At 36.7% G+C, this 19413-nt stretch overlaps 1 long non-coding RNA gene across 1 annotated transcript; it reads right to left on the reverse strand.

The window, feature by feature from the left end:
- Positions 1-389: 389 nt before the first annotated feature.
- Positions 390-18638, reverse strand: LOC112674648 (uncharacterized). The gene is made up of 4 exons (XR_004804973.2): positions 18317-18638; positions 4639-4740; positions 3098-3248; positions 390-520 (listed from the first exon to the last, which is right to left on the reverse strand). It is a non-coding gene; the product is annotated as an uncharacterized LOC112674648 (long non-coding RNA).
- Positions 18639-19413: the final 775 nt, after the last annotated feature.

Below are 19413 nucleotides of genomic sequence, written 5' to 3' on the forward strand. Positions count from 1 at the left end.
GCAGAGTTACTTACTGATATATTTGGAAATGTCTAATATCTGAAACTTTGATTTTCAATCCCCCAGGATGGTAACATAGAATGTAGAGACAAGGCAAGGTCAATTCTCCAAAAATCAATTTTTGCATGGCTAACAATGGTGCTAAACTGACCCTGGAGAAAAAGCAAGAAAACAGAGAAGGTCATAGGTGTTATCATTTCTTAGATTTATGAGCTTTTGAGCCTTGTTCAGCCAGTCTGGATGGATAAAGTGCTATTCCTGGCAATTTCCATCTGAGGATGCAACCACCGCTAGGTATAGTAAACCCACCAGGGTCATTTCCTTACACCTTCCTTATTTTACCAAGCAAGCCCATAGCCATATGGGCTTATGCCATAGCAAAAGCCTACCTGCACAAAGAAAATTCGGTTGAGTTCTCATGGTCAGACATCCAGTGGGGCTGAGTTTAACAGCTGATTCTTCCAAGTAACAGCTCTGTGAATTGAACAAGCTATGGAACCTCTCAGGTTCTGCACCCGATCTGAAAAATGACAATAAGACACCTACTTTATAGAGTTATTGTGAAGGTTAAGTAAGATAACACATGCAAAGTCCTTATCACAGTGCCTGCACAGAATAACAGTCAAAATATTGGGTCTTAGTATTAATGCACAGTGCATCAGTCTTAATGCATTAATGGATTGTCTTAGTATTCATATACAGTATTATTATGTAAATATTAGTGTAATGGGACTTAAAGTGTGCTTACCAAATATTTTAGTGTCTACATAAATCCCTAGAAATCTTGTTGAAATTCAGATTATTATTGATTGGGTCTAGTGACGACCCAGAAATCTAAGGTCCTCATGTCAAGTAGCAAATAATTAAGGGATATTAACAATGAGGCGACTAAAGAAAAATTTCCTTCCTTAAGTCCAAAAATAGTGTCTGAAATCTCACAGTATAAATTTTAGGTTAATTGTCCCTAGGAGGTGTAGATTAGTTTTTACCAAAGATTTTACCATGGAGTCTTATGAACTAATTAGCATTGAGTTCATCAGATTAGGCAGTCTTCACTAAAATGTGGTTTTTAATAAAATGAGACAGAGAAAAGTTATGTTTACATTAGAATTTGAAAAAAGTGAAGATCTAGAACACAGATGGCTGTCTAGGTGGAAGGGCCAGCCTGTGTGTCAAAATGACATCAGTGTCCTCATGGTCTGGGACTCTGATGTTGTAAAGAAATAAGGGGCACTGTTAGATAATGGAAATGTGTTGGAGACAAATTACCCTTGCAAATTGAGCACAGAGAGAACCTTGAAAAAATGTAAGCATGATACAGTGGGAGTTAAATTTTTTTAAAATCCTAGTGGCATTTTTCCTTAAAGATGATAATTATTGTACAATTTTTTTAAACCTTTGGAATATGGACTCCTTCTTTGGTTTAAAATACTGAATATAAAACAATTGTTGATTGACCTATTTTCATGCTGGAGAAACTTATCTAATTGCCTGCATAATGAAAACTAAGAAATACAAGTAATTAAAACAGTATTCAAAATGCTTAGTGCTGCTTTATTTCTCAAAAGCCTTGTATCTACAAACAACCTCAATTCAGTTTCTCAAAACCAAGTTTAGATCCACCATGAATGGTTACCCTCAACTGAGTTGAGTAGATACCATGATTTTCTGGGATGTTCAGCATCAGCCCCCTTAAGGGCAGTTCTACTGAGGTACTGGTTGTCACATTACAAAGCTAGTTCGAGGAGTGAGAAATGTATTTTCCTTGGTTTTGCCTATATTACACACCTCAGAACAACCTTGGGTTTCTCTGGCTTTTCTGTCAGGAGAGAATTGTAGTTGCAACAGAAGCGCCAATGTCTGAGCATGAGACTAGCATTAAAACCATGACAGAAAATGATTTAATGTTCCTGTGGCATTAGTGTCATCTATACAATGTATTTTTAAGAGGTAAATTTTAATTTAAAAAAATTTAAAGGATGGGATGCCTGGGTGGCTCAGCGGTTGAGTGTCTGCCTTGGGCTCAGGGTGTGACCCCAGGGTCCTGGGATTGAGTCCTTCATCAAGCGCCCCACAGGAAGCCTGCTTCTCCCTCTGCCTATGTCTCTGCCTCTCATGAATAAATGGGTAAAATCTTAAAAAAGAAAAATTAAGAGCCATAGTAGTTACAAAGATTTAAATAGTCTTTTTCTCTCTCAGAGACAGCTTGTCAATATTCCTTTGAAACAGAGCTTGGATTAGAAGCTAGCTGAGGAATATAGGAAACATTAGAGGGTAAAGATCATTCTTAATTTTGTTTAAATATTTATTTATTATTATTTATTTATTTATTTATTTATTTATTTTAGAGACAGAAGAAGAGTGAGGGAGGAAAGGGGTAGAGGGAGAGGGAAAGAGAGAATCTCAAGCAGATACCCTGCTGAGCACGGAGCGCTTGGCTAGAGGGGCCAAAGTGGGGCTTGGTCCCACCACCCTGAGGTCATGATCCCAAGATCACGACCTGAACAAAGAGTCAGTTACGTAGTGGACTGAGCCATGACTGAGCTCCAAGAGGGTAAAGATAATTCTGAGTAAAGGGGAGCTATCGAGAGGAATGCTGAAGAAATCCTGTGGGATCTCACATTCAGCATCACTTACATCAATCACTTGAAAAAAGACGGGAAACATACACTAATTAAACCTGTAGATGGTGCTACATAGAGCTCGTTATTAACGTCAGTGGAGGACAATATTTTCATAAAAAAGCAGTCTTGGAGTTGGAAAAGAAGGTCATCAAATCCCAAGTGAGATGTGATTCCAGAGTGATCTATATTTATCAGAATATTAGTATCTTCCGTAGAAAAAAACTACATTTTTTTCTTTTCTTTTTATTTTTGTTTTTGATCTTTCAATTACTTATTATACAATGGACAAAACTGAAGATATAAATAGTTCAAGAGAGCAAGAACAGCTGCTATTAGTACTTCGTGTTGTATTTCCAGACCATTTTCCCTCATTATAAAAAATGCATTCATTACCACATTTTCAAAGGGAGTGCTTTCTCTAATTTTTAAATTTTTAATAAATTATTTCTCCATTGTCAAGAATCTGGGGCTACCTGCTGCCATGACTGATCTGTGCAGACAGCTCCACAGAAGTCACTCACGGTGGAAGCGGGGTCCTTATTTTGGCTGTGTCCATGCAGTTGCCAGCAGTTAGCTAAACCCTGAGAAAATTCAGGTCGGTGAAACAGAAGAAGTGCAGCAGAACTGTACAGGCAGGAGAAAGGTGAGCACATTTTCAGTTATGCCACTTTAGTTATATTTACAAAATAATATAGACAAAAAATTCAACCATTGTATTTGGGTCTATAGGAACTTTATAAGAAAGAATAAATACTTATGGGATCCCCGGGTGGCGCAGCGGTTTAGCGCCTGCCTTTGGCCCAGGGCGCGATCCTGGAGACCCAGGATCGAATCCCACGTTGGGCTCCCGGTGCATGGAGCCTGCTTCTCCCTCTGCCTGTGTCTCTGCCTCTCTCTCTCTCTCTCTGTGTGACTATCATAAATTAAAAAAAAAAAAAAAAAACTTATTTCATCTACATTTAAAAATTATTTTGTTTTTTTTTCAGGTGCTTGGCTGGCTCAGTTGGAAGAGCATGTGACTCTTGATCTTAGGGTCATGAATTCAACCCCCATGTTGGGTGTAGAGATTGCTTAAATAAATAAAACTGTAAAAATTAATTTTTTTAATTATGGCAAAATATATGTATCATAAATTTACTATTTTAATCATTTTAAGTGCACATTTCAATGGTTTTAATATGTTCACAGTGTTGTACAACAATCACCATCATATACCCCAGGACTCTTACAGATCTGTCCCTGGCCACCATCATTTATTTATTTTCAGACTTTATGACTACTTTGGATACTTCATATAAGTGGAATCATATATTATTTATGCTTTTGTGACTGGTTTATTTTATTTGGCATAATGACTTCAAAGTTCATCCATACTGTAGCATTGTCAGAATTTCCTTCCTTTTTGAGGCTGAATAATATTCCATTGTATGTACATACCACACTTTGTTCATCTACTCATCTGTTGATGGACCTTGGGTTGCTTTCAAGTTTTGGCTGTTGTAAATAATGCTATTATAAATATGGCTATTGTCCCTGCTTTCAATTATTTTGAATATATGCCCAGAAATGGAATTGCTGGATCATATAGTAATTCTATTTTTAGTTTTTTGAGGAACTGCCATATTGTTTTCCAAAGTAGATGCATCATTTTATATTCACAATATAAAGGTTCCAATATCTCTACGTCTTTGCCAACACTTATTTTCTATGTTTTTATAATAGCCATCCTATGAGGTATAAAGTATTTTTCACCTATATTTGACCATATTTTAGATTTAAACTTGGCAAAACATAGATATTAGAGAAGGTATTAATTTTTGCTTCCATATCTGGGAAGGGCAATTGTTATTTATAAAATAATAATTTGGTGGATTATTCTTGTAAAATTCCTAACTACTTTTCTTTGACAAAAGTAGATTTCCATTTCTTCTACAAATACATTGTGGAAAACATTCTTCCTAATTCTTTATACTACTCAGTAAAATATCATATCTGACTTAGAAGAACACCCTACCTTTCTGCATAGACAAAAAGGAACTTGTGAAAGTAGTACAGATGTGACGTATGTCAACTTGCCATTTCTCCCATGCTGACTTGGTGTTCTCCAGTTTTGAGTCTGCCAAAAATATCCCAGATATTTCTGTTAGCCATCAGAAGCACGAAGAATCAGGATTAAATATCTCATATATTTTAAGAAAAAGAATTCATAGATAATTGTATGTATAGGATTGACCTTTGTTTATCATATGTGATTCACTTTCACTAACTGCCAAACAGAAGCAAAGAGAACAGAAGCAAAAGAAATGAATGACACACCAGAACATAAAACAAAAGTAGTTTGATGAGATCTTTTCTGTTTCTATTATTGCATAACGATATATAAATACGGCCATCTCCCAATTGCTGAAACCTACTTTACGTTACGGGGCTTCACACTGGTCGTGTATGCTAGTGCAGGTATTGATCGCGTCTATTGAACAAAGGGATCAGGAGAGTACTGATCTGGCATTTTTATCTAGTACACATCATTTAAAATTATTCCAATTCTTAGGGAGAGTTAGTAGGGCGTGACACTTATTAGATTGTCAAACACACAAAATCTTTCACTCATTTCAGTGGTTGTGAGCCAGTTCAAATGACATCTGTATTGCTGACAGCAGAGTACAAAGGAAAAGAATAAAAATCAAATGGGAAGCTTTAAGCAGAACTGTGGTCAATGAACACATCGTAAAGTGAAAGTATCTAATTATTCCATTACTGACCACGATTAAGAAGACTTCAAAGGTCTTGACTTTTGCTCCTTTAGGTAAAACCGAAATTTAGCTTGATTTACTAGATTTACTAGTCTCTAAGCTCTCAATCAGAGTAAAACTATAGACTTTCAGTTTTGACTGCAGTGGAACCACCATATGCGGACCATGTGGAATTTATGAATGATGTGCTTTGCTGGGCCAACAGCCCCAATGCCAGCCTGATTGTTCCGAGTAGTGGTTTGTTCCTTAATGAAGATTCCACAATGCAATTGTTGTAGAAAAATAATGATTACTTTAGGACAGATGGCAAAGTGGCAAGATGGGGAAATCATCCATATCATTCTGATTCTCAATCCTGAGCTTGATGAAGGGTAAGAGCCATACTGAATACTCCAGGAGTGGTGTTTATACAGCTCTGAATCACCCACTTATGGCTCAGCTCTTCATTCTCTTTTCCTTAAATAATGTCATCTTTGCCTAGGGGGCCAAACAAGTGAATGGCAATGTTTATTCTTTAACTAATTAAATGCTTTGAGTGATGCTAAAGCATTGTTCTTTTTGCCTCTCTGTGTGTGTGTGTCCTAAATTCTAAGGGAAAAGTAAAACTAAAAGTCCAGATAAATATATTTTAAAAATTAACATACACGTGAGGCAACCATCTGGATTTTTTAGATTAAGTCTGAATAGCCATGTTTTTGATCTTCACAATTGTTTCTGTACCAATAGATGTATGCTCAAATATCATGTATGCATCTACTTCAGCAACATGCCTCTCTGAAACTCTTAGGATATGGATACACATCTTACTTAATAACAGAAATCTTTACTAATAATATTCTTAAACCAATCACTTGCCTTTTGGTTTTATCATCTACTCTAAGAGTATATAATACCATTGCAATTTTTCTTGATATAACTCTTAAGCCTCACCTAACCAAGCAATAGGGGTCATTTAATTAGCATTAAAGATTGATCATAGCAGGAATTTTTAAGCCAAGCTCAGTGAAGGCACTGAATTTTTATGTAAAACTTTGTGAAGGCAGGTTCATACACAGTTTTCTTCTAAAAGTGCCATTAGCATTCATTTAGTTGCCATAGAAGTGGTCTCTAATTCAAAAAAGGTAAGGACTATTTAAAATGGGAATGGTATTATGGAATATTTCATTGTCAAAAGATTTTGCCCAATTGTTCTGAGGTGGTTTCATTTGTGTCTAGTCTTAGAGCAAACAGATACCAATCAGTGCACAAATTCATTGTCTTATTGGTGCAACATATGTGTTCAGATTGCTCTATCAGCTGCTTTATTATCCACCACTACTGCTTAGCTATCGGCAATGTTGGTATTTTACTTCGCTTTTATTGCCCATAGATCTTTTTGTGCAGTCATCCATGATAATCTATTACAATATTTATAGCATTAATTTATTAATTCATTTCTCCATATGTTTTGTGTGCTACTGAATACCATATAGAATGCTCCATGAATCATTTAAACGAATATAAGACCTAGAACTAGAAGGATAATCAGGGTCCGTATCTTCAGAAACTTATGTGTCAACCTAAGGATTTGGGAATATATTTGCAGAAAGTAAGAAAACACTGAGGGATTCTTAGTTGGGAAAAGACACACTGAATTTGGATTTTTCCTTGGATCACTCTGGTAGTAGAATGAAAGATAAATTTCAGGTAGATAAGGTCAGAGGCCAAAAAAGAGGTAAAACAAACAAACAAACAAACCTGCTTTTGCCAAATGGAGGTTGGGTCTGGAATAGTGGACAGGTTTTATAAATATTTAGGAGGGAAGACTCACAGGACATAAATACATGTAGTCATAATTTGAGATAGATAAGATGGAAGAAAAAATAACTTTGAGGAAAAAAACCCTAAGATTTCTGTTTAGGATTTTTTGCTTTGGTTTATTTTGAGTTTTTATACCCAGGTTTCAAACTGTACAGCAAACACCTGAAGGTGGAGATTTTAAGCCAGAGGAATAAGTTGAGGATTAAAAAAGACATTTGGAAAATCTCTTATCATCATTTATGAAGTAGCTTAGGGATCCCTGGGTGGCGCAGCAGTTTAGCGCCTGCCTTTGGCCCAGGGCACGATCCTGGAGACCCGGGATCGAATCCCACGTCGGGCTCCCGGTGCATGGAGCCTGCTTCTCCCTCTGCCTGTGTCTCTGCCCCTCTCTCTCTCTCACTGTGTGCCTATCTAAAATAAAATAAAAATTAAAAAAAAATTATGAAGTAGCTTAATCATAAAAATGAGTGAAATTATGAGAACAGTCAATAGCACAATAAAATAGAGTAATAGTACAAGTGAAAAGAGTGATAGGAATAGATGTGAGCGTTGAGTTGTATGACTGCTTCCACTTTCAGAGTGGGCTCAAGGAGAGGACCCCTTAAAAGAGAAAAGGAATAATCAGAAAAATTTGAGGAGAAACCAGAGGATATAATGTCATGAAAACAAGAGTACAGAGTTTAAGAAAGGTTCAACAATATCAATCAATGCAAAGATATAGATAAGAAAAGAAGAAAATCTGCTTTTTAACTTGGCATTTATGAATTGCTTACTGATTGATAAAGCGATCTCTACAACTCTGCTTGCCTCCTTCAATGTATTTGACCAATTATATTAAAATCCATTTTATTTGATTATCTGATTATTATTTTTTTGATATTATGCTACTTTTATTTTATATGAGGAATCAAAGCAGTTTACATGTGGATATGATGATGCATATTCCATAATTCTCAGATAAAGTTCACTCTGATAAGTCAGTAGCCAAAAAAACTGTTATGAACTCATTCACTGAAAAGTTTTATAGTTTTATATAAAAATGCATACTGGTTTTTTATAAACTGTTTTTACTTCACAATAATGAAGGGGAGAGGCCTGTACAACTACATTAGTCAGTCATTGGGTGAGGGTTGTCCCAGGGAATGGACATAATCTTAGAGAAGGAAGCTGCTCTGGTCAAGGGAAATTCAAGGGATGGGAGTGTCAGTGCAGGAGGACTGGGCGGTGTGTCTGCAGGCTACACTCCAGGCAGCTGGCAGAATGAGTGTGTCAGTGCTGAAAGGTGGATGGTTCTCTGGGTAACATATCCTACAGCCATTTATGTATAATAAACTCACAGAACCTGATATATACTGTATACTTAATAAGTGTTAACTGATTTTATTAAGTGCTTGAATAAAAGACCTAAATTATACAAGGCTGAGGACTTTGCACAGCCTGCCCCTACATAAATCTTCATTCTCAACCTGCACAAACTCTTCCCTCACTCCACCCCTGCCATTTTATGTTCCTTAAACTGGTCATCCTCCCTGCCTGAAAATAAAAAATTCTCTTTACCTAGAATCCACTCCCACTCCCCCAATTCATCATTACTTACTCCAGTTACTTACTTTTTGTTCACAGCTCAACAACAAGTGTCACTGTCTAGGGTTTTTTCCCCCTAACCCTATATGTACTCTGTTTATCCTAATTGATAGTCCATGGAGTTATGTGACTTTCCGTCAAAGCATTTATTATAGTTTAAACTATATTCACAGTCATGAGTCTCCAGGAGAGTCTCTATGCTATAAAAGCAATACATTTCCTTTGAATAAAGAAGTGAATGAGTGACCTAGTACTAATAAACATCATGTAACGAGTATTTTCTATCACATGTACCATAAAATAATAACAATAGTAAAAACTGTTATAGAGTAATCACTTCCCAACTCTCAGGACTTTCTTATGTTTATCTGAAATCTCTGGGTATATTTCATGAAACTTCATTCAAAGAAAAAATAAACAACAACAATAATTGAAGTGTATACTTCATTATATATCCATGTAAACAGGGAACACATCTCAGGTGGTGTGGACTACTGATCTGCCAGGAACAGTTCACCTAATGAAGTAGGGCGCTCCATTAGATAACAGTTGCTTTTTTCTTTGCTTTCCGTGATGAACCAGGCAAAGTCTGCAGCTGAAAGTAAGCAAGGCTTGCAAACCTAGCCATGACCTGGACAATCGTGATGACCGAGAGTTATTCTTTTGCTAAAGCTTTTTATCTTCACAGCTGAAAATATGCTCCTGACCAGGATGAAATAGCTTCTTTTGCTCCAATTTACTAAAAAAATTGCTTGGATTAAACCAAGTGCACTCTTCCAATTTCAATTAAATTCTAGCATTAAAATTTGCTCACTACACTGCAGGTTCTTACTAACTAAACTCAAAGAGCTGAAATGCTGCTGTGGCTTGGCCTGTGAGGAGGACCTGGAGAGGCAGGTGCCAGTTAGGGAACACCGGCCTGGCCACCTCTACTGTGGGAAATATTTGTGAACACATGGGTTAACTGCTCAACGTGAATATTTCCTGAAAAGTCTGATCCTCATGCTATACTAGTTTCCTACCATGGGATCCCAACTTTTAGTCACCTTGTGAAAAATAAAGATTCTCAACAGAATATCCAGACTTCCTGATTTGGTTGTCTTAACAAGCAGCTTGGAAAATGCTGATACAAGTGATCTATGGATAAGAGCTCCCAGGAACACTGGCCTGGGGGATTACGTCCCAGCTCCTCGGCATACATGAAATGGGACCTATGACTGTCTCCTGTTGAACTCTAGCCTATCATTCCCAGGCTTCTTTTCCAACCCACTTTCTAGTTACAGGAAGTGGTGAACATAACACTGCAGCTACTTTGTAACTTTTGTCTTTCTTCATACTTTCCCCTTTGCTTTGACTACTGTATATCACTTGCTTCACAGGTCCAATTTTCAAGGCTCTTCACAGATGTCAACTCTTCTCTGAAACCTCAGGTCACCTCCCTCCTCTGCATACACCTTTTCTGCATTACACAGCAGAGACGATAAATAGACAATATGCAGGCTGACCTCCATCCCATTAGCCATCACTGACTGATCATGTCTCTGGCTCCATTTCAAACCCTTCTCAATCATGCTCTAGAAGCTAACAGCAACCCCTGAGGTTTAGTGGATAAAATGAAACCTGTTGGGTCGTTCCAGCTCTTAGTTTTCAAAGTTATTATCATTATTATTACTATAGCCCTACTGTTCCATACCATTCATTTGGTTATATGTGTGTCTCCTACTAGACAGAAACAGGCTCATGCCTCATACACCATCAGCTCTTATCCTAGCAGCTGGCACAAAGTAGGCTCACAATAAATGTTTGATTAATGAAGTCATAACTGAATGATACTGCTTGCTTGAGGAAGTGTTCACCTACATTTTAGAAACAGCTTCTGGTCTTTTATCCCTTTGATTATAATTTCACTCAATAAATGTCTTCATAATCATTCAATTCAGAACAAAAGTTAGTTGTAAATTAGTGTGTATGAGAAATATTTTCATTATATCATTTGTATGCTGTTAAGCTTTCTACAGCAAGATTTATAACAATGAAACTTTTCTTTGTGACACTAACGTACTGGAGACTGCTCAACCTCTGATCATCAGGAGTTAACAGAAAACGAGCAATCTAGGGCTAAAGAACTCTCCTCTGTCTTAATTCCTACTTATCTTGGGCAAATGTCATTTTATCATCATCACAGCAATAGCGTTTATTGAACATCCTCTAAGCTTCTGACTTTAATATATGAGGGTTTCACTCTACTGACCTGCCCTTAAAGAGCTTTAATAAAGCTTATTCTCCTTAATAGGGTGAGGTAAGATTGCAATGGAATGGGATTGGTGTAATCAGAAAGAGGGAACCAGAAAGAACAAGTGTTCAGAGAAGAACAGATAAAATTAGGTAAATATCTTCAAAATAGAAGCATTAAAACTTCCAAAGTCCTTGTTATTAACAAGAATGGTATCATTCATAACATTACTGTGGGTTTATATAACAAGTATCCTCCAAAGAGCTCAAAATAAAATAGATTTGCTGAAGATAGTTGTTCAGTTTTATGAATTGACTCTCCAAAGAAGTAATTAATATGGGTGAGGAAAAAAAAAATAACCTCTAGGACTAATTATTCTAGCTTCCAGAGCTCTTTAAAGTATGTCTAGGCATCAGGCAAAATGTTTGGTGAGAGAATTAGTTGCCAAAACACATTTGGTATTTTAGCTGTGATATACATTTGTGGAGGTTATTTTAGCTGTGATATACATTTGTGAATAGCCTGCAGCTTTTCTTAAAACATGGGAGTCATTATTTAGGAAAGACCTCTTGTTGGCTAGTCCTGATTGTCACTCCTAACTGTCCTCAAACTCTATTCACCCTTTTTTCTAACCTTGTCTCCCATTTGTTCTATTGGTTTAACAAATGTTTTGAGGTAAACATTCATGTTCAGACCTCCCTGCCTAATGGAAAACACTACAGTGACAGATTGGCATATCCCAAAATGTTCTAACTTAAAAAAGATTATCTCAGAGTTATACTAAGAATGATTTGGGTCCTTGGAGAGGCATCATGGAGAGGAAGACTGAGGAGTTTGGGAGAAATGTAAAATGAAGTAAGTGCAAGGATATTAACGGTTATAATTGCAAATAATTGAGAATAATCTAAATGTCCACCTATAGTGGGCTGGCTAACAAATTATGATTAAAAAAAAAGACTAGGTGGCCATAAAAAAGGAGTTTTTACTAAGCTGATATTGAAAATTAGTAACTTAAAAAAAAGCGAGTTGTAGAGAAGTCTACAGTGTGTGATAGTTTGTGTTTTAAAAGTAGCAGTTTTATATATATATATAATATATATATATATACATTTTTGCTTATTTATGCTTAAAATTTTTCTTTTAGGACATATAAGAATCTAACATTGATTACTAACATTTGGAATTTCAACCATGTGGTTATAAGACTTTTTTTTAAAAATAAGCAAGCACAATTTTTTTTTTAAAAGACTGTATTTATTTATTCATGAGAGACACACAGAGAGAGGCAAAGACCCTCCAGAGGGAGAAGCACACTCCCTGTGGGGAGCCCAGTGTGAGACTCGATCCTGGGACTCTGGGGTCATGCCCTGGTCCGAAGGCAGATGCTTAACCGCTGAGCCACCCACGGATCCCAAGCAAACACAATTTTAAGGTAGCAACTAAATTATAAATAAAAGCATATGGACATAAGACTTTTGCCTAGGTTTGAAACTTGGCTCCACTACTTGCAAGCTGTATGAATTTTAACTTTGTGAGCCCACTCCACATCCTCTGGGAAAGATTAAATGAGATAAAAATTGAATGCATTGTCTGACACAGCACCACTCAATGAAGGACATTATTATTATTGTTAATTTATAACAACTCATTGAGCTAACTTGCCTGGTTTAATAATCTTTTTTTCTTTCAAAGGGGGCCCAGGGTTTTGACTGGGGAATTTGAAGATTTTTTTACTTTCCATCAGCCAGGAATTAGAAGAAAAATGGGGGGGAGGGGGGGAGATGTATGTTGAATTTAATCTTTTTTTTTTTTTAAATAGTTTTGTTGTGGTTTCTTAATTACATACTCCTTGAAATGGGATTATTTCCCACTTTATGAATTTGTAATCTGGAAGGTTTCTAATGACCTCTTACTTATTAATGTAATTTTTTCTCTGTTTTCTTTCTTCCTAGCTTCCGTGGTTTCAAATTTCCTTTCTTATTCTCTGAATTCCAGTAAGTTACCATATTTGAAGACATTAGGCAGAGGGGTATTGAATCCTCACTCTGCCATGTAAAGAATCCTTGATGCTCTGGATTCTCAAGCTCTCTAAGCATCAAGTTCTCTATATTAGGAAAGAGTTCTCCACTTTGCTGATTGTTTTGGCAATAAAATGAGGCTGCCCGTGTGAAAAGGCCTGGCTTACCTTGAAAGTCCCACTTTTTTTTTCCATGAACCATTCTAATTCTCACTGAGTCTATAATTAGGGTGTTTTGGGTTTTTTTTTTTTAAGTTCTTTTTTGTTTTTATTTTTTTTCCCCTTTGCTGGCTCTTTATCTTCCCTTGCACTGCTCTTTTTGCAAACCCTAGCCAAATGTAGACATTCCTGGCGTTAATGACTGGCCTATTCCAGTAATGAACAGATAAAGAGAATAGAGCAACCAGGAGTTAACCTCATGATATTGTTGATTATATTTGTCTATTCATTTTCTCCATTATACAAAACATGCTTCTTGAAGATACACCGTGTCTTATCAGTTTGTTTTCAGGGCTTTTTACCTCTCAGAAAACAGGTATTCAGAAAGGATTTGTTGATCACTCATTATAAGCACGTGACCCTGGAAACTACATTTTTATGAGAATGTGATACTTCTTTTCAAAATACACATCATATTATTAAAAATAAGAGAACGCTTGTCTTGAACAAAGGATATTTTTCCCTAATTTGTGATTTACATAAAGTTCATAATGGAATAACCATTAATAATTGAACATTTTGTAATCATAACTTCCTTGAATAGAATCTCATTATATGACATGAGGTCAGTTTTAGACAAATGTGGAAAAATGGACAGCTGTTTCAGTTATGTGTTGCTGCATCACGACTGGTTATAATAATTCAGGTCTTCCAAGAAGCAGATAAAATGAGGTGGTTGCATTTGCTGGCTTCTCACATTGACTGGTAGGTGCTTCCTATGATCCTCTGACTCCACCTTTAGACATTTCTAACAAGATGGGGTTAGGTATGCAAGATATTTTTTGTTTGAAATGTCTGTGAAGGATAAATAGAAATGAAGCCATGGAAAGTCTACAACCAATGAAGGAGAAGAAAGTAAGGAAGGTCAGTTAAAAGGAAATTCAGATTCTGATTATGTTTCTGCAAGGCCAATAAAGAATACCCAAGCCAAAATCATAAGGTAAAGCATCACAGTAATGGCTTCTCACATTGACTGGTAGGTGCTTCCTCTGATCTTCTGACTCCATCTTCAGATGTTTCCTTACCTAGTGCTTCCTCCAGCATTGGCATTGATTATCCTACTGGATATGAAGATTTCGTATCTGATGCAAAACAATGTTTTCTCTTGAAACAAATTGTTATGTTGTCCATTGGGTTATAGTCTTATGTTCGTGGGGAAAATATATCCTCAAAGAGCTATGTTGATATTAATGGTCTCAGGTCTCATTCCTGATAGTTGAATTATGTTGGTGCAGGTGACTTCAAATCTCAAAAGGAAAGTTTGTAGAAAGAATAATACTTAGCTGCGAATTAACTACAACAATGTTGAAGGAATATAAACTGACTCCAAGATTGAGAAAATCTGGAACTTGGGGATTGTGAAAATACCTTATGGTAAGGATCTATGATCTCTATTGCTAATATAAATCACCTGGAAAAATGATATTACATGATGGTTATAGAATTGGAGATAGAAAATTTGGCATTCAGTCTCAGTTAATTGACAGTTGAGATCCCATGAATAAGTGAATTCAGAAAGAAAATGGATAGGGATAGGTATAGAATAGTAGAAAAAGCTTGAAAATCAGCTCAGGGGAGGACAGTGCCTAATAACGAGCAAAGAAACATAAACTAATGTTAGAGAAGATATGGAAGAGATTACAGTTGTGGAAGCTGTGCAGGATAGGTAGGTTCACAGGCATAGAATGGAAGTTTCATCCTTGGCTATAATCTAGAAAAATTTTATCTCATGAATGAGAGAACTGAGATCAAGAATGATTGTGACTTAGGCAGGGTCTTACAACTGCTATAGTTTTCTGAAAAGTGATAGCATATAAAACAGATCTTCCTAATTCTTGATTTGCCTCTAGAACACACTGGGTGGCCATTGACCTTTAATGCAAATGAGACATCCACTTGCATAAGCACTTAGAAGAGAGGGCGAGCTTTAGCCTGAAGGAATGTAACCAATGACTATCCACTTAATCCTTGAGTGAAGTTATGACAAAATAGATCTGCTAGCACAGCCATGAGGAGAGGAATTGGCGGAGAGAGGGAGACAGCAGAAAAGACCGTCTATTTGTGTCTATTTGTGTGCCTTAGAGAGCGTTGGGATGGTAATTAAGAGGTATTTGTACTTAGGACATCTGAGCTGAATTGTGGTTATGCTTTTTAAAAATTACAATTTGTACTTCATATTTTTAGAACTTTGCAGTTTTATTTCTTCCAGGTTTTCTTGCAGCATAGACTGTCACAAAATTCAACTTTAAAAAGGTCAAACCTATTAAAAAGCAGAAGTGCTTGAGAGATTTCCTTTTTCTCCCTTTCTACATTCTGTTTTAATTTTGAATGGTTAATTGGAAACCGGCTTCAACTCCAAATGCCCAGTTGTAGTTGAAGACAACGACCCTTGTAATTGTGGCTAGCTGACGTCAGACCTCCTCTGGCAGGTCATGTCCTTACTCATTTTGGAGAAACTTAGGACCAAATTTAACCAAGAGTACCCAGCCTCCCAGTGTAAGGGAGAACAGCAGGCTTTTAGCTTAGTTCTGCAAATAGGAAGTAGTCCTTTAACAGTTCCAACTTGTTAATGTTAGAAAGTCCTTTGGGTTCATATGCCTGGTTCTTCACTTCCCCTGGTCGGCCCCCGATAACCCGGAAATCCATTTCGCTAGCAAGTATACACGCAACATGTTTTTCTTGAAACAAATTGTTATGTTGTCCATTGGGTTATAGTCTCATGTTCCTGGGGAAATTTACACCTCTCTCTGAGTAAGACCACAGCTCTGACTCTCAATCAAGGAGATCCTGCCCTCTTTTATTGACTAGCTTTGGCCCTTCAACCAGCTCCCCAGGTTACCCTTTCTTCAGTCATAAATTGAGCTAATAATCGCAGCTTGTCATGCAAGGTTATCTTGCAACTTAAGTGAGGTAATACTTACGAAGGCCTTAATATATTGTCTTAGAATATTAAATAACTTGATCAAAGCTAATATATGGTGGAGTTTGGATTAAACTCATGTACATACCTTCCACCACAGTCAATAAAATAATAGGTCCATACATGTATATCTGGTTATCATCACCATTATTGTGTTCAAGAAAATCTGCTAGCTCCCATGAGATTACAAAAGCTCTAGGACTCATATTTTCTGCTCTACTGCCTTAGGGAAATAGGGTTAAAGACAAGGACTTCATGTAAATTGCAGTTACTATTCAGTAGTAAATGTGTGCCACAAAAACAAAATATATTAGGTATTTTAAGATTTGGAATGAGAGATTACTTAATGCTGACATAAATGGGTAAACCTCATGAAGAAGGGACTTGAACTAGATTTTGAGATATCAGTCAAGTGTGGACAAGTGGAATGAAACTTCAAATATCATTAATTAGAAAAGAATATTTTTGGGGTGCCTGGGTGGCTCAGTCAGTTAAGTGTCTGCCTTCTGGTCAGGTCATGATCCCAGGGTCCTGGGATGGAGCCCCACATTGGGCTCCCTGCTCAGGGCGGGGGGAGTCTGCTTCTTCTCCTTCTGCTCCTCCGCACTGCTTGTGTTCTCTCTCTCTTTCTCTCAAATAAATAAAAAATTCTTTAAAACAAACAAACAAACAAAAAGAATCTCAATTTTTCTTAGTTTAGTAGAATCTTTTTTACAGTGAAGGCAAAGAACAAAATGCATATTTGAAATCCCTTAGAAAACATTAAAAAACAACCAAAAAATTTAACAGAATTCCTGACACACACAAAAAATTCAACAGAAAAAAAAAACATAGAGACTAATTATAAATTTATTATGCCTACTATTATCTTTACTATTATTATAAGATAGGAATACATCAAATCTAAAGTCTAGAAACATGCTCTTATTTTCATAGCCACAGAAAACACTATTTCACTGGTGTAGAAATTCTGCAGGCTATGGGGGGAAGTTGTATCTTTCCTTTCCTAGTTTCCTATAGAGTCTGCCTTTGTTAACATGGTGGGTGATTCCTGAACGTAATCACGGATAGTACTTGATCCAACAAAACCAACACTACTGCTAAAGCTATCCGCTCACACCTTCCCGGCTATGTTCTGTCATGGTTTTCTAGTGTTCACTGTTCTAACATACAGGACAGTTATCTAGAATGTTTTAAGTCTGGTGTTTACGGAAACACACTCCAGCTTAGTAGTAAAAGCTTACCAATATTTATCAATTCACTGTAAAAATACTGTTCTAGTTTAGAATTTGGTATACATGAACTCAGTTGAGACGAGGTGATTGCACATCTTTTTGTTTTTTTCAAAATATTTGACTACTTCTGAGTTTCAGAAAAGCTGGGCTAAAATGAGAGATTGTCGTTTTTATACCTACTCTCTAACAGTTATAAAAATAGCTCCATTAGGGCAGCCCGGGTGGCTCAGCGGTTTAGTGCCGCCTTCAGCCCGGGGCGTGATCCTGGAGACCCGGGATCGAGTCCCGCGTCGGGCTCCCTGCATGGAGCCTGCTTCTCCCTCTGCCTCTCTCTCTTCTCTCTCTCTCTCTCTCTCTCTCTCTGTGTCTCTCATGAATAAAATAAATAAAATGTTTAAAAAAATGGCTCCATTAAATGAGTAAAAATGTTTGGGTCATAATGCTCTTGTGTGGAAGGAAATTTAGCAGCGTAACAAGAATATGATATTTTCAATGTAGTTAAATCCTAAAAGGTAAAGGGCTACTGATTGACTACCAAATATACATATAATGGAGACAGTTTAATCAAAGGTTATATGTATTTTTTGAGATTCAGAGAAAAAATATATTTTATAATCTGACTCAGACTTTGAAAATTCCCTATATTCACCCACTCTTGGTACATTTTTAAATTTATTTTCATCTTTTACTCAGTCTTAAATTTATGGAGAAGTATTGGAAGGGTATTATTTGAGTCTCAGGTATAGAGTAAATGTTTTTGTTGTTAAAGGAAAAATGACAATATTAAAAACATGATGACAAAAAGCAGCTTATCAATAAACTATAGATATTGGTTATTTAAATTTTATGAGTAAGAAATATTACTTGTATTTTATGAAACTTAATTGCTTTTAAATCACTTTTTAAGAAAGCTACGTAACTTTATACTCACGGTGATAAGGAAAGGAGGAGAGATGCTACCTCCAGTATCAAATAAAAATTAAAGCTTCCAACTTCGTACTTCAGAGGCTCTTACCTCTCCCAGTAGTAGTCTTTATTATGAAATCAGGGTGCATTTTTGGAAATAGACATTCATCGCTCTGTCTGGCATCAGTGGTTAGCTTTTCCTATTTCAGCCAGAGACACACATTGGCTGTCAAGTGAGGTTGTGCCTTTGCTTCTCTGAATAACGGTGCCGCCCCCCGACCGTCCTCCGCAGCCAGAGCCCTGAGGCCTGAAGCGCAACGTGGAAGCCACCAAGCTCCTTCGCTGGTTTCCCTCTGGCCTCTGTTTCGTTTAAACTTGCTTTCTGCATTAATATCTAATTTGAAGTCCCTTGCATTTTCTTCCTTTATTACATTGCTGTCCATTTCTAAATTACCTGATAAAACTGTGAACACAGGAACATTCATCAGTTCGAGGTTGTGGGTTTTGCTTGTGTGTGTGTGGTTAGTAACCCTGCTGCAGTGGTTGTTATAGTAACCAGTTCTCTTCAGCAGAGGAAGGAGTCTGGGCATTTGACAATGCCCGAGATGTAATAGAAGAAGATAAAGTTCCTAGATTTCATATTTCATTAGGAGATGATTCCAGGGCTACTGCTATCTTTTAAAATCTATTTTTTAAGTAAAGAATAAAGTAGGTGCAGGTGCTATCTACCCATTTTCCTGAAGTAAGCTGGATAAATGGTCTCCATCAGGTACTTTATTTACGTAGTTACTCATCTAACGCATATCCAGATTTTCAGACAAAAAGTCCCCAAGTTACCCAGAAAAATGAGCAAAGTCAATTTTATATGGCATGTCCATTCACTGGCAATTTGCAAAGAACAACTAGGTTCTCAGAGAGTGCTTTTCTCTTTTGTCTCTTTGTATCATTTAGCTTCTTTGTTTTATTTATTCTTTATTTCAGGAGTATCATTTGTTGGTTTGAAACAGATACTGCTTTACTCTCTTTCCATTCTCTGTTGTTTCCCAGAAATAGTGCCATTAACAAATCAAGTTCTGGGTAATGACAAACACATCAATATAGTTACTCATGTCCTACTTAAAT

Source organism: Canis lupus, chromosome 36 (assembly GCF_003254725.2).
Source record: "Canis lupus dingo isolate Sandy chromosome 36, ASM325472v2, whole genome shotgun sequence".
Lineage (NCBI taxonomy): Eukaryota > Metazoa > Chordata > Mammalia > Carnivora > Canidae > Canis > Canis lupus.